The sequence below is a fragment of the Monodelphis domestica genome, chromosome 3 (assembly GCF_027887165.1).
Source record: "Monodelphis domestica isolate mMonDom1 chromosome 3, mMonDom1.pri, whole genome shotgun sequence".
NCBI lineage: Eukaryota > Metazoa > Chordata > Mammalia > Didelphimorphia > Didelphidae > Monodelphis > Monodelphis domestica.
Window position 1 is genome coordinate 389,676,435 of NC_077229.1, and position 22,730 is coordinate 389,699,164.

Sequence of the window (22,730 nt, forward strand, 5' to 3'; positions counted from 1 at the left end):
ATATTCTTGATCTTTTCTTCCTCCAAATGAACTTTGTTATGTCTTTTTTTCTAATTATGTAAAAAAGTTTTTTGTAGTTTGATGGGTATGGTACCAAATAATTAGTAAATTAGTTTGGGTACGGTAGGATTGTCATTTTAATATGTTAGCTCATCCTACCCATGAGCAAATAATGTTTTTCCAATTATTTAGATCTAGTTTTAATTGTGTGGAGAATGTTTTATAGTTGTGTTCAAATACTTCCTGTGTTTGTCTTGGCAGATAGATTCCTAAGTATTTTATATTGTCTATGATGATTTTAAAGGAAATTTCTCTTTCTTGATGCTGGAATGAGTTGGAAGTATATAGAAATGCTGATGATTTATGTGGGTTTATTTTGTATCCTGCAACTTTGCTAAAATTGTTGATTATTTCCACTATCCTTTTAGTTGATTCTCTAGGATTCTTTAAGTAGACCATCATATTACCTGCAAAGAGTGATAGCTTGATCTCCTCATTACCTATTTTAATGCCTTCAATTTCTTTTTCTTCTCTAATTGCTACAGCGAGTGTTTCTAGTATAACGTTACAATAGAGGTGATAATGAGCATCCTTGTTTCACTCCTGTTCTTATTGGGAAAGCTTCTAATTTATCCCCATTGCAGATGATGCTTGCTGATGGTTTTAAACAGATACTGTTTATTATTTTTAGAAAAGGCCCATCTATGCCTATGCTTTCTAGTGTTTTCAATAGGAATGAGTGTTGTATTTTGTCAAAGGCTTTTTCTGCATCTATTGAGATAATCATGTGATTTTTGTTGGTTTGCTTGTTGATATGGTCAATTATGTGAATGGTTTAACTGATATTGAACCATCCTTGCATTCTTGGTATGAATCCTACCTGGTCATAGTGAATAACCCTCGTGATCACTTGCTGGAGTCTTTTTGCTAGTATTCTACTTAAGATTTTTGAATCTATGTTCATTAGGGTGATTGGTCTGTAGTTTTCTTTATTTGTTTTTGATCTACCTGGCATTGGAATCAGTACCATATTTGTATCAAAAAAAATTTTTTTGGTAGAATTCCTTCTTTGCTTATTATGTCATATAGTTTTTATAACATTGGGTTTAGTTGTTCTTTGAATGTTTGAAAGAATTTACTTTTGAATCCATCAAGCCCTGGGGATTTTTTCTTAAGGAGTTCTTTGATGTCTCGTTCAATTTCTTTTTCTGATATGGAGTTATTCAAGTATTCTATTTCTTCTTCTGTTAATCTAGGCAATTTATACTTTTGTAAATAGTCATTAATATCACCTAGATTGCCATATTTATATTGCCATATAATTAGGCAAAATAGTTTTTAATGATTGCCTTAATTTCCTCTTTATTAGAGGTGAGGTCTCCATTTTCATCTTGGATACTGTCAATTTGGTTTTATTCTTTCACTTTTTTTTATTAGATTGGCCAGTACTTTGTCTATTTTATTTGTTTTTTCAAAGTACAAGCTTCTAGTCTTGTTTATTAATTTAATAGTTCTTTTAATTTCAATTTTATTACTTTCTCTTTTATTTTTAGGATCTCTAATTTATTTTTCATCTGTGGATTTTTTATTTGTTCACTTTCTAGTTTTTTAAATTTGTATGTCCAATTCATTGACCTCTGCCCTCCCTAATTTGTTAATATATGAATTCAAGGATATAGATTTCCCCCTGAGTACTGCTTTGACTGCATCCTATAGATTTTGAAAGGATGTCTCATCATTGTCATTTTCTTCAATGAAATGATTAATTCTTTCTATTATTTGTTCTTATTTTGGAGAATTGTATTATTTCATTTCCAATTAATTTTTGATTTGCCTCTCCATGTACCCTTACTAAATATTATTTTTGTTGCATTGTGATCTGAAAAGGTTGCATTTATTATTTCTGCTCTTTTGTACTTGTTTTCAATGTTTTTATGTCCCAGTACATAGTGAATCTTTGTGAATGTACCACGTGCTGCTGAAAAGAAGTTGTATTCCTTTTTGTACCTATTTATTTTTCTCCATATATCTACTAACTCTAATTTTTCTAAGATTTCATTCACTTCTCTTACCTCTTTTTAGTTATTTTTTGGTTTGATTTATCTAGTTCTGATAGATGAAGGTTCAGGTATCCCACTAGTATAGTTTTTCTATTTATTACATCCTTGAGCTCCACTAGTTATGTCATTTGGTGCACACATGTTGAGTACTGATATTTCCTCATTGTCTATACTGACTTTTATCAGGATGTAAATACTTTCCCTATTTCTTTTTATCTAGATTTATTTTTACTTTGACCTTGTCAGACGTGATGATTGCGACTCCAGCCTTCTTTTTCTCAGTTGATTCCCAATAAATTTGGCTCCATCCACTTTTCTTTACCCTATGCGTATCTACCTTCCTTATATGTGTTTCTTGTAGACAACTCATGGTAGGATTTTGGTTTCTAATCTGCTCTGCTATTTGCTTCCAATTTACAGGTGAGTTCATCCCATTCACATTCAAAGTTATGATTATTACCTGTGTATTCCCCATCATTTTGATTTTCTTTCCTTGTCCTGCCCTTTCCTCTTTCATTATTTCCTTCTACATCAGTGCTCTGTTTTTAATCATCCCCCCTAGTCCCCACCCTTATTTTACTTCCCTTTCTCCCCCCTCCCTTCTTATTCCTCTCTTATTTTTCTTTTGGGGTCTTTTTATACTACCATATACTCTCCCCTCCTTGTATTTCTTTCCTCCCCACCCTCCCTTTCTGCCCTCTCCCTTTTTATTGCCCTTTTATTTTTTAGGGTCTATTAAATTCCCTTCCACCTCTCTTTCCCTTCCCCCTTTTTTGCCTACTCCCTGCCCCACTCCACCCCCCTTAGTTTTCCCCTTTCAACTTTCCTATTGAGTAAGATAGGATTCGATACCCCAGTGGATCTAGATGCTCTTCCCTCTCAGAATTGATTCCACTGAGAGTAATGTTTGAGTATTACCTTTTAGCACTCTCTTCCTCTTCTTCTTATAGTTGTGTTCTTCCCCTCCCACTCCTGTGTTCCTTTTTGTATAATATAGATTATCCTAATTTTCTTATTCCTTCAAATTCCTCTTGGTACCATCTTCTCTCCTCCCTTTCTTCTTTTTTTATATATGATTTTAAACCACTTAATACCCCAATCTATACCTATGGATAATTCTTCTACTATAATAGTGAATATAATTTTTGACAGTTACAAATAATATTTTCCATATAAGAATATAAACAATTTGGCCTTATTGAGGCCATTAAGGAAGAAGAAGAAAAAAATAAGAACCCTCTCTTTCTTCTTTACCTTTTCATGTTTCTCTTGGTTTTTGTATTTTGATGTCAAATTTTCTGTTTAGTTCTGGTCTTTTCTTTACAAATATTTGGAAGTCTTCTATTTCGTTGAATGCCCATAATTTCCCCTGGAAGTATATAGTCAATTTTTATGGGTAGGTGATCCTTGGTTGTAGACCCAATTCTCTTGCCTTTCTGAATATCATATTCCAAGCCTTGTGGTCTTTTAGTGTAGAGGTTGCCTGATCCTTTGTAATCCTGATTATTGCTCTTTAATATATGAATTGTCTCTTTCTGGCTTCTTGTAATATTTTCTCCTTAGTTTGAATGCTCTTGAATTTGGCAGTTAAATTCCTGGGGGTTGTCTTTTGAGGATTTAGTGTAGCGGGTGATCTATGGACTCTTTTAATGTCTATTTTTCCCTCTTGTTGCAGAACCTCAGGGCAGTTTTCTTGGATAATTTCTTGTAGAATTGTGTTAAGGTTTCTGTTTGTTTCCAGGTTTTCAGGTAGGCCTATCATTCTCAAATTGTCTTTCCAAGATCTATTTTCAAGGTCAACCACCCTCTCAGTGAGATATTTTGTGTTGCCTTCTAATCTGTCATTCTTTTGACTTTGCTTTATTAATTCTTGCTGTCTTGTGAGATCATTGATTTCTACTTGCCCAATTCTAGTTTTCAGCTAAGATCTTTTGATTTTCCTTTTTGGTTTGATCTATCCTGTTTTTCATGGCTTCCAGAAGGTCATTTCTGGTCTTCAATTTGTTTATTATTTCATTTAATTTCTGGGCTTCAATTTCCAAGTGGGAGATCCTGTCTTTTAAATTATTATTTTCTTTTTGAACTGTTTCCCACTCTTCTTGCCACATCTCTTCCATTTTTCTGATAATCTCAGATTTAAAGTCTTCAAGAACTTGTGACCAATTTCCATTTTTTTCAAAGGTTTGGGTGTGTTTATTTGTTATCTCTGCTGTCTCTTCTTTAGTCTGGGTTTTTTCTACATAAAAATTATAAAGGGTCAATGTTTTCTTCTTGTTTTTTTGTTTGTTTATTTTTTCTTGGTGTTGTGGATTTTAGTTCCTGGGAGTCAGTGGCCATTGCTTTGTTCCTTCTTGGTCAGATGTCTAAGTGAGGAATGTGGTTGATCTTTGTATTGGACTCTGGAGAAGTTTTTGCTCTGAGCATATTTTTCCCAGTCCTCAGCAGTGCCCAGAAGCTCTTAGTGGCAGGTCTAGCCCCTAAGAACTTATAAATTGCCTGGGAAGAGATCTAGATGTGGAGTGTAGGGAAGTCTCTGTATTAAGTACTGGAGAGGTGTCAGCCTGAGGGCTTCTTTTCAGTTCTCTGTGGCATTTTGCTGTGAGCCTTCCCCTCTCCCCAAACTCTGGCACCCTATCTCCACATTTATTTTACCTCCCAGTGCTCTGAGTCTAGTTTCTCTTAGGGGTAAGTCTGTGTTGACCTTAGCCAGCCCCCCTTCTAGAACTTAGAAGTTTGCTCTGTGCTCACTTGGACTATGGAAAGGTAGGTGAAGGGGGGAGGAGCTTTTCCCTTAGTGAGGGAAATTCCTCCCCTTTCTAGTGTGGAAATTCCCTACCTTTGCCTACTTTCTGTGCTGTGCCCTACCTACTGTGGAACTCCTTCACTCGTTTGATTTTGGTTTTGTCATTTTAAGGCACTCTGTCTCAGATGGTGGAGAGGATAAGAAGAGCTCTGTTTCTACTCAGTAACCATTTTGACCCAGAAGTCACAAGTATTATTTATAAAGAGGATCAGCTAGAAGTCTTCCTACTAAGATCAGGAGTGAAACAGGATGCCCTTCATCACCAATATTATTTAACAAAGTAACAGAAATGCTAGCACTAGTGATAAGAAAAGAAAAATAAATTGAAGGACTCAGAATAGCAAAGAGTTAATAAAACTCTTTGCAGATGATATGGTGGTTTATGCAGAAAATCTTAGAGATTCAACTAAAAAGTTAGCTAAAATTTTCAAAAATTTTAGTAAAATGGCAAGAGATAAAAATAAACCCACATAAATCAATATCATTTTTATATATTACTAATAAAGTCCTGCTAGAAAAGATAAAAACATTCCATTGAAAATAACCTCAGATAGAATAAAATACCTATTAGTATACCCACCAAAACACACCCAGGAATTACATGAATATAATAATAAAACACTTTAAAAATACAAATAAAGTTAAACCTAAATGAGAATTGTTAATTGTTCATGGATTGGCAGAACCAATATAATTAAAATTACAATATTAATTAAAGTAATCTATTTATTCAATACCATTCCAATCAAATTTCCAAAAATATTATCTTATTGTGCTAGGAAAAATGACAAAATTCTTTTGAAAGGACAAAAGATTGACTATAAGAAGAATTAATGGAAAAAGTGTAAAGAAAGGAGTTTCAGCAGTACAAGATTTTAAACTTTATCATAAAGTAGCAATTATCAAAACTATCTAGTACTGAGTAAAAAATAAAAAGGTACATCAGTGGAACAGAACATAACTACAACAAAAAGTGGTAAAAATGATAGTAAATTATATTTGGCAAAAGTATAGATTCATGCTATTGGGATAAGAAATCACTATTTGTTAAAAAGTGCTGGGATGACTAGAAAGTAGTTACATAGAAACTAGGTATAGGCTAATATCTCATACCATTCACTAAGATCAAGATGGATACATAATCTAGACATAAAAACAGATATAAGCAAATTAGAACAGTGGTTACTTATCAGATTTACCAAAATTAGAGGAATTTATGAGTCAACAAAAGGAGAACATCGTGAGAAGTAAAATGAATAACTTAGAGTACATTAAATTGAAGTTTATATATAGATAAAACAAATGCTGCCCAGATTAGAAGGAAAGCAGAAAACTAGTAAAAAATTTTTCATAGTATCTTGGGTAGAAGTTTCATACCTAAAATATATAGAGAGTAAATTTATAAGAGTAAGAGCATACCCCTCCAATTTATAAATGGGCAAAAGTTATAAACACAGTTTTCAGATGAAGAAACCATATTTTAAAAAGAATGCTCTTAACAATTCTGAGATATGCCATATCTATCAGGAGACTGGCTAAAATGACAAAAGGGCAAAATGAGAAATATTGGAGGAGACATGGAAACCCCAATACACTGTTGGTAGAACTCTGAATTGATCCAACTATTAGGGAAAGCAATTCGGAATTACACCAAGTCATAAAACTGCACAGTACTATTGTTAGGTCTATTTCCCAAGAAGATCAGGGAAAAAGGAAAGCAACCTATGTATTCTAAAGTATTTACAGCTGCTATTTTTATAGTGCCAAAGAACTGGAGGAAATCAAGAGGATGTTCTTCAATTGGGGAATGACTAAACAAATTGTGGTATATAATTGTGTTAGAATGCTACTGTACTGTAAGAAGCAATGAGCAGATTATTTTTTTTAATTCATTAAGAACTACATGAGAAAATAAAAAGTGAAATAAGTAAAAACAAGGGGATGTTATATATAACTGCAGGTTTAATATTTGATGAATAACCTTTGAATATTCCCCTCCAGAGAATGAACTGAAAAATGGAAACACAGAAGATATAATCTATATATCCATATCTATTCACTAGATGATGCCTTCTATGGTGTGGGGAGGAGAGGGAGGGACTGAGAACCTGGAAATAAATTATTTTAATAATTTTAAAAGGAGGGCAGCTGAGTGGCTCAGTGGATTGAGAGCCAGACCTAGAGACGGGAGGTACTAGGTTCAAATCTGGCTTCAGACACTTCCTAGCTGTGTGACCCTGGGCAAGTCACTTAACTCCCATTGCCTATTCCTTCCAGCTCTTCTGCCTTGGAGTCAATACATAGTATTGATTCCAAGATGGAAGGTATGGGTTTTTAAAAAAATAATTTTAAGAGAACATGAATTCAAGACATGACAAAATGAATGAACACAAAATATTCAGTGATACTCAAGAGCCATAGACCTCCCTGAAGAATATAATAAATTCCAAATATATTAAGGAAACAATATAAAGAAATTGTACAAAACTTTAGAATGCAGACCACAAGATTATCAGTTGATGGGCTCATAGGTACATAGTAGAAAAAGAACCTTTTTTGGAAGTCAGAGAACCTGAGTTTAAAATTATGTTCTACAACCTGTTATCTCTGACCTCATGTAAGTTACTGAACTTTTTGCAGCCTCAGTTTCCCCATCCAAGAGTATGAGACTAGATGACCTTTAAAGCAATATATTGCCATTACAGAAAAATACTATGTTTAAAACTAAGACATTTGGTATTTAAATTCCTTAATTTCAATGACAGACTACACATTTCACAGTCATATTGGAGAGAGACCATCATGAGAACCAATTTGAATAACGAGTATTATTCCAAAGTCATGAGAAATTTAAGAGACAAGTTTATTCCAAAAAACAAAGGAGCTCAAACTGTAAACCAGAATAATAACATCTTTTTTCTTCTGATCCTAAGAGTCTATTGGAACACTCCTATATAAGAACTAGAGACAATGAATATAGAGCTGGAATAGAACTCAGAGATTATTTTGTCTAGTGTCTTCATTTTTATGAATGAGGAAACTGAAGTCCAGGGAATTTAAGTAAATTTCCCAGGGTGATATTCCCCCCTACTCCAAGGTGGGATTTGAACTGAAGTCTTCTGATTATAAAACCAGGGCTCTTTCTACTCTGTCCTTTGCAGTGACTAAAAGTCCCCTGAGAAATGCAGTAAGCTGGAGAAATGAATATAATACAAAATGCCCTAAAATTCTTAGTTCAGTTCTATATTAAATTAAAGCATAAAACTGCACTAAGACTTTTTGGGACATTATAATTAAGGCCTTTTAAACTTTCTCTGACATTACCTTATATTTTAAAATTACAGCTAATTTTTAGAAAAGAATTCTTTGATGTCCAAAGTTGTAGCTCCTCTTTTTTGGCTTTCCATAAAAATAAGTTTGTTAGGGAGCAGCTGGGTAGCTCAGTGTATTGAGAGCCAGGCCTAGAGACGGGAGGTCCTAGGTTAAAATCTGGCCTTAGATACTTCCTGGCTGTGTGACCCTGGGCAAGTCACTTATCCCTCATTGCCTAGTCCTTACCACTCTTCTCCCTTGGAATCAATACACAGTATTAATTCCACAACGGAAGGTAAGGGTTTAAAAAAAATAAGCTTGGTAGTAATAAGAGTGGATTAGTTGATCTACCTCAGTTGACATCAGAGGACCAACATATGAGTTACCATATATATAAGAATAACTTGTTTTTCCTAATCCTGATTCAGTGTCCTGACAGACGTATTAACATAAGCATGTTCATCTAATATATATATATATATATATAATCTTTATATGACTATATATTTAGATATAATATAATCTTATACACACATTTGCATTAATTTCATACAGATTTCCTAAATGTCTAAGTCAATTTGACAGCTTTTTGAAATAGATACTTTTTGTATAGGTTAATATCATAATTTTAAGACACTGCAGTAATAGCTAGCATTTACAGAGTGCTTTAGGGTCTTGCAAAGCTCTTTCTATATGTCAACTCATTTGAGTGCCAGGATTGGCAAAAGTTCTGCCAAACTTTTCATTCATAGGAAATCTGGAATAGTATAATTATTTTCCTGTGTATGTGTTATTTCTTCAAGGAAAATTAAACACAACCTTCTGGATTCATTAATGTTCTGCATTATAATAAAAGGGAAAGAGTAAAACTGACATTTGCATTAGGGAAATTAACTGAGGGTTATGTTGACGGAAAGATCAGATCAGTCAACCTCCTCCCTCTCCTTCCCTTCTTCCCTTCTCCTTCTCCTTCCTCCCTTCCCCTGTGAATTAGTTTTACAGTTGGTATCACTGGAAATCAGCTCTGAGTATCTTGGTATATCAGACATATAACTCACTCTTTGATAAGTTTAAACTCATAAAGTTTATTTAGGAGAAGGGAAAGGTAAGGGAAGTTGATGGGAGAGAGGGTTTGGGATTACTCTAATCCTAAATATTCCTCAGATGAAGGATGGTGGAATGGAGTCTAGAATTGGGAAGATGATTAGCAGGCTTGAAGATTTAGTCACTTGATTCTTGTAGGGAGAAACCAGTGAAAGCAGGATCTTTCAGTCCTTCCTCCTTTCTGTCCCAAGTGCAAGAGCTCAAGTTCCTCATCTTGGCTGTTCCTTCTTCAACTTTCCTTCCTGGTCACCACTCCATTGAGAATGCTTCCCTTGATTGACAGTTCTGCAGGTCTTGCTTCTTCAGCCCTGCTACATACTTTTCAATTCTCTCATTCACACATTTTAGCCCCTATGAGTTTGTGGAAGATACAACCAAAATTCACCACAGACATTCTTTTAACCAGAAAAGACAGGATCATGACCCTGGCTTGGCCACACAAGCCAAATCAAGAAAAAGTTAAAAAAAAAAGAAGCCTCTAGAATCTTAGTTCCCCCAAACGCAATCACTTAGGCTTGTGAACACTAGAAAAGAAATTCTAAAACTTTTACATATGAGGAGGAGTAATGACTGAATTCTACAGTCTTAAGGAATTCAAGAGTTGCCCTGAATCTGTGACTGCTCTCCAATCTAATGAGTAGTAATTCCCTCTCCTCTCTCTCTGTGCTGTTCACTTGTCCCAGCTTCCCACCAGAAAAAAAGTTGCACAAGTCTTAAGATCAATACACAAGCCAATGCTTGGATTCCATTTGATGAAGCTGTTCTTTAGTGAAGGCAGATAAGGATGGAAAGTAGTCGCCCCTGGTGGCTGGCTGAGCCACAGCTGCCCCTGGGCCCTGGCATCCAGCCTTTCAATTCCATTATGAAAGGAGGCATGTCAAGCCTGAATCCTTCACTGGTGTTTGTTGAATGCATGCCCTTTGCTCATTGTACTCACCAGAGATGCGTAGCTGCCACTTCTGAGTATATTTAAGCATAACTCCTATTCTGTTTGTTGGCTGTCCCAGTGAATACAGCTCCCAGAAGATCCTGTTGTTCTTGGCAAGCATTCCTCCGTCTGCTGGCCTGGATGTATTACTATCCCAGCTCCTACCTTAAGGAAGGACCTTCTCTGTTACGCTATCATACTTGTGGCTCCACACCCTTCCCTGGCAAGGCCACTCTACCCTGCATACTGACAGGTAACTTCCTAAATCAGAAAAGAAAGTCTCATTATACTCGTTTGTCATTAGAATCTACTCATGCCAAAAAAGTGATTCATGGGATTAGTCAAGAGAATATTCCATATTCTTTAGCCAAATGCAAAAATTATGGAATCTTCAAACATTCTTTACTTATTTTCACCCTTATTTAATAATCACCTCTTTTCTTGTCTATGCTCTTGAGATGGATATTTTAGATTACGCTAAACCCTTTCCTTTTCTCCTAAATAACTCTGGTTTCAATACCACCAACGTTAAGACTAAACTTAGTTAGTAAATGGTTAAACAACCATTGATTACAATAAAATTATGGTCCTTCTCTAGTTTTTCTAACTTGGCTTCTAAGTTGTAAAGAAAAATCACACTGTCTTCTGAGAGGGACTGATCCTCCAACTGTTGAGATCAGAGTCAACAGACTATAGGAGAGAGAGAGAGAGACTAGTCTTATCTGCCCCTTGACTGTAATCCAAGGACTTTGCAACCTATAAATTTGGTTCAGTAAAGATTGGCAGAAAGCAGTTACCAAGCAAAGCTGCAAAAGACTGTTCTGAAGAACATGCTTTTTAAAATATAAAATGCTACAAATTGACTAATATGTTAAAATATTTTACATGATTACATATATAAAATCTATATAAGATTGCTTACTGTCTCAGGGAGGGGAGAGGGATAGCAGGGAGTGAGGGAAGAAAGGTAGGAAAGAGAAATAATTTGGAACTCAATTTTTAAGAAATGAAGGTTATTTTTTTAAACAATATTTTATTTGATCATTTCCAAACATTATTCATTGGAGACAAAGATCATTTTCTTTTCCTGCCCCCACCCCCACCTCTCCCTCTCCCATAGCTGACGCGCGATTCCACTGGGTATCACATGTGTTCTTGATTGGAACCCATTTCCATGTTGTTGGTATTTGCATTAGAGTGTTCATTTAGTCTCTCCTCAGACATGTCCCCTCAACCCGTGTAGTCAAGCAGTTGCTTTTCCTCGGTGTTTTTACTCCCACAGTTTATCCTCTGCTTGTGGATAGTATTTTTTAGATCCCTGCAGATTGTTCAGGGACATTGCATCGCCACTAATGGAGAAGTCCATCACCTTCGATTGTACCACAGTGTATCAGTCTCTGTGTACAATGTTTTCCTGGTTCTGCTCCTCTCGCTCTGCATCATTTCCTGGAGGTTGTTCCAGTCTCCATGGAATTCCTCCACTTTATTATTCCTTTTAGCACAATAGTATTCCATCACCAACATATACCACATTTTGTTTGGCCATTCCCCAATTGATGGGCATCCCCTCGTTTTCCAATTTTTGGCCACCACAAAGAGTGCAGCTATGAATATTCTTGTACAAGTCTTTTTCCTTATTATCTCTTTGGGGTACAAACCCAGCAGTGCTATATCTGGATCAAAGGGCAGACAGTCTTTTATCGCCCTTTGGGCATAGTTCCAAATTGCCCTCCAGAATGGTTGGGTCAATTCACAACTCCACCAGCAATGCATTAATGTCCCAACTTTGCCACATCCCCTCCAGCATTCACTGCTTTCCTCTGCTGTCATGTTAGCCAATCTGCTAGGTGTGAGGTGATACCTCAGAGTTGTTTTGATTTCCATCTCTCTGATTATAAGAGATTTAGAACACTTTTTCATGTGCTTATTAATAGTTTTGATTTCTTTATCTGAAAACTGCCTATTCATATCCCTTGCCCATTTATCAATTGGGGAGTGGCTTGATTTTTTCTATAATTGATTTAGCTCTTTGTAAATTTGAGTAATTAAACCTTTGTCAGAGGTTTTAATGAAGATTGCTTCCCAATTTGTTGCTTCCCTTCTGATTTTAGTTACATTGGTTTTGTTTGTACAAAACTTTTTAATTTGATGTAGTCAAAATTATTTATATTACATTTTATGACTCTTTCTATGTCTTGCTTGGTTTTAAAGTCTTTCCCTTCCCAAAGGTCTGACATGTATACTATTCTGTGTTTGCCTAATTTACTTATAGTTTCCTTCTTTATGTTCAAGTCATTCACCCATTTTGAATTTATCTTGGTGTAGGGTGTGAGGTGTTGATCCAAACCTAATCTCTCCCACACTGTGTTCCAATTTTCTCAGAAGTTTTTATTGAATAGTGGATTTTTGTCCCAAAAGCTGGGATCTTTGATTTTATCATATACTGTCTTGCTGAGGTCACTTGCCCCAAATCTATTCCACTGATCCTCCTTTCTGTCTCTTAGCCAGTACCAAATTGTTTTGATGACTGATGCTTTGTAATATAGTTTGAGATCTGGGACTTCAAGGCCCCCGTCCTTTGTATTTTTTTTCATGATTTCCCTGGATATCCTTGACCCTTTGTTCTTCCAAATGAACTTTGTTATGGTTATTTCTAGATCAGTAAAGAAATTTTTTGGAAGTTCAATGGGTATGGCACTAAATAGATAAATAAGTTTGGATAGGATGGTCATTTTTATTATATTGGCTCGTCCTACCCATGAGCAGTTAATGTTTTTCCAATTGTTCAAGTCTAGTTTTAGTTGTGTGGAGAATGTTTTGTAGTTGTGTTCATATAGTTCCTGTGTTTGTCTCGGGAGATAGATTCCTAAGTATTTTATTTTGTCTGAGGTGATTTTGAATGGGATTTCTCTTTCTAGTTTTTGCTGCTGAGATGTGTTGGAAATATATAGAAATGCTGATGACTTATGCGGGTTTATTTTGTATCCTGCAACTTTTCTACAGATCAGAGCAGAGGATTCTGAAATTCTAACTGATTCTATAAAACTTTGAAAGGATCACACAGTTTCCTCTTACAAAGATCTATTTGTGTCATGGATATATTTCTGGGTTCTCCCAGGTTATGTCAGTAGAGTTCATGATTGAGCAGATCTGGATTACTGAACCAAAATGACTGAGCCCACACCCCACAATAGAGTATTTGACTCTCATCTGAGGAACAACCAAGCTGAATTTTGAGAAGCTTGTTGCTAGAAGGTTGGCCAGAACTTCAGAGACCTAACCCAACCCATGAATGAAGAAACAACTCTTCCAAAAAACCCACTTGGCAAGAGATCATCCAGCTTTTGAAGTCTGGCAGTTAGAGGAATCCACTAGTTTGCAAAGCTCTAATTTCATGAAAGTCTTTCCTTAAAGCAACCCTAAATGTAATTCCTCACAACCACCACCCATTTTCTTGGGAACCAATAGATAAAGTCAGTTCCTTTTCCTCTTTCATGATGGCTTTCAAATACTTAAGGACAAGTATCCTTTGCTGTATAGGGTTCCCCAATCTCCTCCCCATAAAGTTGTACAGAACTTTCTGTTTGTTTGCACTCGTGCTATATCCCTCCATTAAATTACATACTCATGCAAATTATTTCAATAAAGCCTACTAAAAAGACTTTTATGATTTCCAATTGCTGATAAAATAAAAAATATGGGGGAGGGGGTGTGCAGCTAGATGGCCCAGTGGATTGAGAGCCAGGCCTAGAGAGATTTTACAGGAAGGGATCATCTATAGACCAAACAGTGTAACTTCAGTATAAATTTAAGGTTTATTCATCTTTTTTTTAGAGTCTGTAAAATAACTTTACAGCCAAAGGCAGAGTGGATAGGAACAGTTCTTTGACAGATGAAATTCTAATTTAAAATAGAAAGGGGTACATCCCAGATCCCATTTTTTTTTCATTTACATTAAATAACCTGATACAGCCATTAGATGAACTCATTGTATGCCCTGCAACCATAGCAAATAGAAAGGCAAGCCAACCTCTCTATGTTGATAACATAATTTTATTACTTCAAACTGAGAGGAGCCTTAAGCAACTAGGCCTATTGGATAATTATGATCAGAAAGACAAATGTAGCATCACCTAGACTAAAATGAAAATCACTATATTGGCAAAAGTTTCCAACCTTTAAGTGGATGAAACTTTAGCACCATCCAATAGCTTGATTATTTGACTTCTTGAAGGTTTATTTTGTTAATTCATCTTGATATGGACCTTCTAGAGTTAGACTTGGAGTCAGAGAGTCCAGTTCAATTTGTGACTAAATAGCTATGGAATTCTAGCCCTTTTTCTTACAGGGTTGTTATGCAGATCAAATGAGATAATATGTGAAAAGTACTTTAAAATTTTAAGCATGCGGTTATAGAAGAATTTTATAATCAGAAAAGAAATAGAGTTTCATAGAACTAAAATTATTTTAATTACATGAAATTAGAAAGATTTCGCACAAAGAAAACCAATGTAGTCAAGATGAGAAGGAAAGCAGGAAACTAGGGGGAAGATTGGATTTTAGAGCAAGTGTGTCTAATAAATGTTACAATTCTCACATAAAGAACTGTAAATTTATCAAATACAACTTTATAAATTCATAATATTTATTTTTGTAAAATTTATAAAATATATGAAATACAAGTTAATATAATTGATAAATAGCCAAGGCTATTAAATAGGTCATTTTCAAAAGAAAAATCAAAGCTATCTATAGTCATATTTTTAAATGCTCTAAATCATTATTTTTTCTTTCATTTTAAAACTCATACTTTACATCTTAGAATCAATACATATATTTAATCTAAGGCAGAACAGTAATAAGGACTAGATAATGGAGGTTAAATGACTTGACCAAAGTCACACAGTTAGGAAGTGTCTAAGGCCAGATTTGAACCCAGATTCTGTCTCCAGGCCTGGCTCTTAGTCTATTGAGCCACCTAGTTTCCCCTTCTAAATCATTACTGATTAGAGAAATGTACATTAAAACAACTCTCAGGTATCACCCCATATCTATCAGATTTGCTAATATGACAGAAAAGAAAAATGATAAATGTTTGAGGGGAGGTAGAAAAAAAATGGGATGTTAATGCACTATTGGTGGACTTGTGAACTAATCCAACTATTCTGGAAAGCAATTGGCAACTATACCATTAAAAACTATGAAACTCTGTGTCCTCTTTGACATAGCAATTTTACTACCGGGTTTTTATATCAAAGAGTGAAGCAAGCAGAACCAGGAAAAAATTATTCACAGTAAGTGATATTGTATGATTATCAGCTTTGAATGTCTAAGATGTTTTGATAAAGATAATTATCCAAGAAAATTCTGAAGAACTTATGATAAAAGTGCTATACATTTGCAGAGAGATCATTTATTTTTCACTGTTTTTTGCTATTTTTTAACATGACTAATATGAAAATATGTTTTTGAACAATTTCACATGTGCAATTGATATCACATGTCTTGCCTTCTCTGTGGGTGAAGTAGGAGCAGTAGGTAGAGAATTCAGAACTCTATTTTTTTCCTAGAAGAATATTAAAAATAAATAAGATGGGGCAGCTGGGTAGCTAAGTGGATTGAGAGCCAGGCCTAGAGACAGGAAGTCCTAGGTTCAAATCTGGCCTCAGACACTTCCTACCTGTGTGACCCTGGGCAAGTCACTTGACGCCCATTGCCTAGCCCTTACCACTCTTCTGCCTTGGAGCCAATATACAGTATTGACTCCAAGATGGAAGGTAAGGGTTTTAAAAAAATAAAAATAAATAAATAAATAAGAAAAAAATTTTAGTGTGAAGCACTTTACATGTAAACTGTTAATTACTTATGGATGATATAATTAATTAATAACAGCTGCCACCAAATTTGGGGGATCAAAATAATCTCTCTTTTAATTGGTGGAATAGTAGATCACTTTGTCTCTTGGCTTCCATATCCTCATCTGTTTGATGAAACAATGTTATGGCCTGCAATTTTGTGAGTCTGATTTCCAAAGTCTCAACTGATCATTTATGTAAGTATTTGAGTCTTCCTGGAGAGGATGGAGTGGATATTAGTTTTACCCAGCATAAAAGCAGAATTGCTCTTATACAACTTAATTCTCTCCTCTCCGATCTATTTTTCACACAACTCTTGTGAGATTTCTAAAGCATCACTCTGTCTTTTTACTCATTGAATTCCAGTGACTGTCTATTACTTCTAAGATAAAATACAAATTCCCTCATTTGACGTCTAAAGTCCTTCCCAACTTGACATGAACTTTCGTTTCCTTTTCTCTCCTTCATGTAATTTACTACCATCAAGCTACCTGGTCCTTTTTACTGTTTCTCATACACTTTACTCCACCTCCAGTCTTCTGATTTCATTGAGTGTTCTTTGTTTATAGCACACTTTCTTCTCTTAGATACCTCCTAGAAACTCTAGTTTCCTTTAAAACTCAGCTCAGGTGCCACCTTTCATATGAAAACTTTCCTTATTCCCCAAGGTGCTAATTCCTCTCCCTTCAAAATTAATTTTTATTTTATCTTAATAATTTTATATAAACATACGTATGTATATCTACATATATGTGTGTGTTGTTGTTGCTCATTTAGTCATGTCTGATTCTGAGTGACCCTATATAGGATTTCCTTTGCAAAGAGACTGAAGTGGTTGTAATTTATTCTCCAGTGACCTAAGGTAAGTAGAGGTTAAATGTCTAGGGCCATATTTGAACTCAGGTCTTATTGACTCCAGACCCAGTAATGAGTTCCTTAGCTACCTCTTGAAGTAATTGATTATAATTGAGGTGCTAAGGTGGATAGATTTTGTTATCCACCTAGGGAACTGCCTATTATACTCAGTTGTGGTCTCTGAGTATTTCAGCTCCCTGTTAGCAAGAGGAAAGCAGATTCACTTTCCCTCACTGAGCCAGTAGTGCACAAATGCCCCAAAACCAATGTTATGTAACAAAAAAGTATGTATTTTATTTTAAATTAGCATTAAGAAATAAGGATTGGGAAAAGGGTTTCCCTAACTCTAATTTCTCTTCACTCATACCCCCCAATCTAAGTTCATTGCAAGATGAATGCTTCAGGTCTTCACCTTCCTATCAGCTCCCTGATCTGACTAGATATTACCCCCAAATCTGGCCAAGACTACCTAGCTATAATTCTCAGGATTGTGCTAGGATGGCTCAAAATGGCTGAGTCCATCCAGTCGGGTCAGAACCCTGAGGTGAAATCTCAGCCCCCCACAGGAAAGATCTTCGGCAAATCTCTCCAGCACATTGTCAAAATGTAAGTAAGTAAACAGTACATACTTACTGTTTACACAGTAAGTAAAGATGAATGTTCTCAGGAGGTATTTTGGTTGAAACAGGAACTTTTCTAAACTTCTTACAAAAACAGGTTTAGCTGACCAGAGCTGCTCCTCTCTCCTCAGCCTTGGACAGGAAGCAGTCACCGTTGTAACTTTCAAACTCTTCCTTCTCTCCCCCAGCATTCCAGAATCTCTCTTCCAAGTTCTAGCATGTACGAATTGTGGGAATTGTAGTCATTAATACACCATGCTAGCCTCTTAAATACAACCTTCCATTTCGCTTAACTCTTACTCTTATTTCTATAATCCTATATCTACACTCTATATATTACATATTTAGTACATATAGGTATCATGCAGCTATTAATATGATACATGTATGTATATATGTCAAATATAGATATCAAATAGAAGGGGAAACAAAGTATACATGTGTTATAAATAAATATATATGTATATATATGCATATATACTGTATATATATATATATATATATATATATATATAGTGAAGATTGGATTTAGCTCTCTCGTGGTGGTAGCAATGAAGATACTTAGCTCTTCCTTATTGTGAAGATTAAATTGTAATCCCCTGATTGTAACAATGAAGGTTCTTAGCTCTTCCTTTATTGGGAAGATTAAATTGTAATCCACAATTTATTTCTAGATTTTAATCTCCAAAAAGGTGGTAACTCAGTATTTGAAGTATATCTACCCATTTTAACTACAAAAAGGTGTTAACTAACTACAAAAGGTGAACTAACCAAAAAAAGTTGTTAAGTAACCAAAAAAGGTGTGTACTAAAGAGTGGGCAGTCCTGGAAAGGAGTGTCTGCTATGATTGGTAGATGTGAAATTTAAGGGAGGTGACACAAGAGAAAAATATCTTTACAAAGAGGACCAGAGGCCAGAAGATATATATCGATTCAAGTTAGATCAAAGAACTCTCACTAGGAGGAGAGACTGGAAGATAGACACTCAGACTTGGTTGTGGACCCTTGGAAGATCTCGTACAGGAGACCTCAGACTGCTTTCTTTTTGGGCGGTCACCATTGGTGAGTGAAAGGCTGACTTAGTAACCCTGCCTTTCTCAGAGGTATAGACCTCTGAGAAAGGCCCATCATCTTGAGACTTTTTTCCCTGATTGGGGCCTTGGAGTTTCTGCCTGGCTCAGAGGAAACTGGAGTTGTCTCTCTCTCTCTCTCATTCCTTAATATCTTCCCTCCATTGTAAATAAAACTACCATAAATTCCATTCTACTTTAGTAATTAATTTTGGGATTTAGAAACTAAATCCCTGGCAACCACCAAATTAAATATTCAGAGTCCAACCACAAATAAAAGTTAACAATATACACATTGTGTATTGTTGTGTGTGTTGTTTCCCTCAGAAGAAAGTAATCTTCTAGCCAAGAACAGTTTCACCTTTGTGTCCCTAGCACTTAGTACAGTATCTAGCACATACTAGATTCTGTAAAATTAAAATTAATATGCAATAATGTCAAATATTATATTTTCATAAGATTTATTAATAATCACTAGAAGTAAAGGAATAAAAAGGTAGCAAAATAAAACCATGTGCCCATGGCTAATCTACCTATTCAAACAGCCTGCTCCACCAATGTTGTGACACAAGAAGCAAAGAGACTGAGACCAGGAACCCCACCAAATTTATCCCCCCCCCATAATGAAAGGAAGTCAGTGGGCTCCTGGGAAATGTAATTCAAAGGGACAAGATTCCCAATTACACAGTACCTAATAAATGTTTGTTGAATGATTGATTGATTGCTTTTCCATACATATGCCATTCCATCTGCTATCTCCATGCAATAACAGTAGTTCTTCACATCCACCTCTTAAAATTTTACTCTCCTTGAAGTTCTAGTCAAAGGCTATCTCCTCCATGAGGCTTTTTATAATTATCAAGACTGTTTATGCCTCTGCCAAAATTACCTTATTTCTTTTGTATATATTTTACATAGGAGACATCCATGGAACAGTGGATAGTGAGTGTGTTAAAGTCAGGAAAATGTGGATTCAAGTCCAGTTTCAATCATATATGAGGATATCCTGGGCATGTCACTTTATGTATTAGTATGCTGGAAGAATCTAAGACTCATAAATTCCTGAGCATGTGCAGATGTGCAGTGGTGGAGGGAGTTATTTACACCAATGAAATCACAGGTTTGGTTCAAAAAAAGAATTCTTTGTATGTACATTTTGTCTATCAATAAAACGTAAAATAGGGAGTTTTATTTTTCTCTTTGGTTTCTACAGAGCCTAGCATGGGTTTGGAACATTGTAGTTGTTTAATAAATATTTGTCGATTGATTTGATTAGTTGATTAGGACAAGAATTAAAGGATAACGCTGTATTTTCATAATTCCCCAAGATAGACCTGTTTCTTGCACATTTGGTATCTAAAGCAGACATTCCTGTTGTTAATCAATGATACAGAATAGCCACTTCAAATATTCTTTGAAGAATTCAACCTTGAATCAACCCCTATCCAGCCCTTGCCATAGGTTTGGTTGAGACAGCAGTGATCTCTCAGACAGAGGGGCAAAAGGAAATATTAAGTGAGTGTTCCATTTGATGCTTGTAAGTTCCTCCTGTGTTAAATTAGGTCATCAGAAAGCGAGGTCTCTGGACTGTATTATCTTAGCTCCCCTAGAAATGCTTTCATTGAATTGATTTAACATTTATATTCTCAGATTTTATAGAGGGTTGATACAAGTACTGTTTCCATGTCTTTTGCAAACCATAGTTGAACAGAGCATATATTATGCTACTCAGCATCCCTTATATAAATAAGGTCCTTGTTAAGGTGAAGAAACCAGCCAGGGAAAATTCTGATCCAGATCTGATTTTTTTAACAACAGATTTCTGGGGTAGAAACGATGAGGGCAAAGGGGAAAGTGAGCGGCACTCTCCCTTAGTTTGTGGCAGAGGAGAAGAAAGCTGGGTTTAGTCTGACATGAATTATAGATCTTAGAAAATCAGATTTCAAAAGGTTGAGGGGAATGATAGGTTTGCTCTGAAATGTTAGACTAGAATGGGAATCTATCAAGAATTACAATTTTAAATCATGAAAGAAACTATTTTCTTGAAGAGAGGAATTATCATTATAATAGTTAACATTCACATAGTGCTTACTATGTTATGTACAAGGCAATTATTATTATAATAATTATCCTCTTTTATTCCTCACCCCAACCCTGGGAAGTAGGTGCTATTATTGTCCCCATTTTACAAAGGGGGGAACATAGGCAAACAAATTAAATTATTTGCATGAGTCACACAGCTAGTGAGTGCCTGAGGCCAAATCTGAACTCAAGTCTTCTTGTCCACAGGCCCAATTCTCTATCCACTCAGCAACCCAATTGTTTCCTATATAAACAAGAGGTTAAGTGATTTGTCCAAGGTCACAGGGCTAGTATCTGAGACTACATTACAAAACATGAGTTAGGGGCTATTGGCCAAATCATTTCTGGTCATCTCTTACTGGCTTACATTGTTAAACTAGTATGTCTGGGGAATATTACAAAGTTTATTCAGATTTTAACAAAATACTTGATAAAGTTTTCCATGCTATTCTTATGGATAAAATATAGATTGCTAAATTGGATAGTGGTGCAGGTAGATGGACTTGCAACTGATTAAATGATCAGATTCAAAGACTAGTCATTACTGGTCTGGCATCACCATGAAAAAAGAGTTCCCATGAAATACTCCAGGCATCCATGCTTGATTCTGTGCTATTTAAGAATTTATTAATAGCATAAGTAAAAACATCTATGTTATTTTTATCAAACTGGTTGATGATCAAAGACTCAAATAGTTAGCTAACATATTCAATGATAGTGTCAGGATTCTTGAGCCAGATTTAATAAAATAATATTTAACAGGAATAATTCCAAGTCTTGGACTAGGGTTCAAAAATTAAAATTCACAGCTATAAAAGGGGGAAGAAATAGTTAGATGGCTCTTTAAAGAACACTGGGGTATTTGGCAGACTAAATATTTAGTAGGAGTCAACTATATACTTAAAAAAGAAAAACGAAAAGCTAGCACAATATTGGGTTTTACCAAGAAAAGAGAAGTTTCTAGGAATAGTACTTTCCAGGTAGTAGTAGTTTCCAGGTGATAGTACTACTGCATAGTGTCATGATTAGGACAAATTTAAGTCAAATAACTGGGGATGAGAAAATTTGAGGGGGACAAAAGATTTGCTTTCATATATTTCAAGGGATGTCTCGTGGAAGAGTGGTTAAATTTGTTATCTCAGAAGGCAAAATTAGGAGGAGCAATAAGTAGAAATTGCCAGGAGGCAAATTAAAGCTTGAGGTGAAGAAACATTTTCTTCAAGTTAAAGCTATCCAGATACATAATGGGCTACCTAGAGGTGTAGGGGGTTTTCCTCACTGGGTGTCTTCAAGGAAAGATTGGATTAACTATCTCTAGATATGTAATGAAAGGAATTCTTTCCCCAAATGTGTAGGATTGAATAGCCCAGTTCCATTTCAGCTCTGAAATTGTGTCATCTTTGTTTTTGTGAAATAAATGTCTCCTGGAATTTGATACAAGGGAAAAGTTTGTCTCTATAGTCATCTCCCAATAGGTGAATATTCAAATGATGTGAATAGACAATTCTCAAAGGAAGAAATCACTACTTCAAAGAAGCACAAAAATGTTCATAATCATTTTTATTCTGGAAAACTGTTTGGAACAGTGCTAAAAAAAGCACTCAGCAATCCTGTATTAGGACTATACATCAAAAAGAATGAAGAAGAAAAGGACCCCCACCTACATATATATTTAAAGCAGCTCTTTTTTTGGAGTGACAAAGAATTTGAAGTTAAGGGGACACCCAAAAATGGGGGAAATGGCTGAAAAATTATAGTATATTATAATTGTGTGAACACTATGTCAATTTTATTGCACTTTAAGAAGTGATGAAAGGGATGGTTCCAGTGAAATCTGGTTAGACTTGTATGAACTGATGCAGAGTAAAGTGCGCAAAACCAGAAAATAATTTCAAAAATGGCAACAAAATTATATAGAAAAACAACTTTGAAAGATTAAAGAGATCTGATCAACGTAATGACAAGCCAATGGACATCATGCTACCTACATCTTGACAAATCATAGACTAGGGGTACAGATTGAGACATGCGTTTTCAGCCAT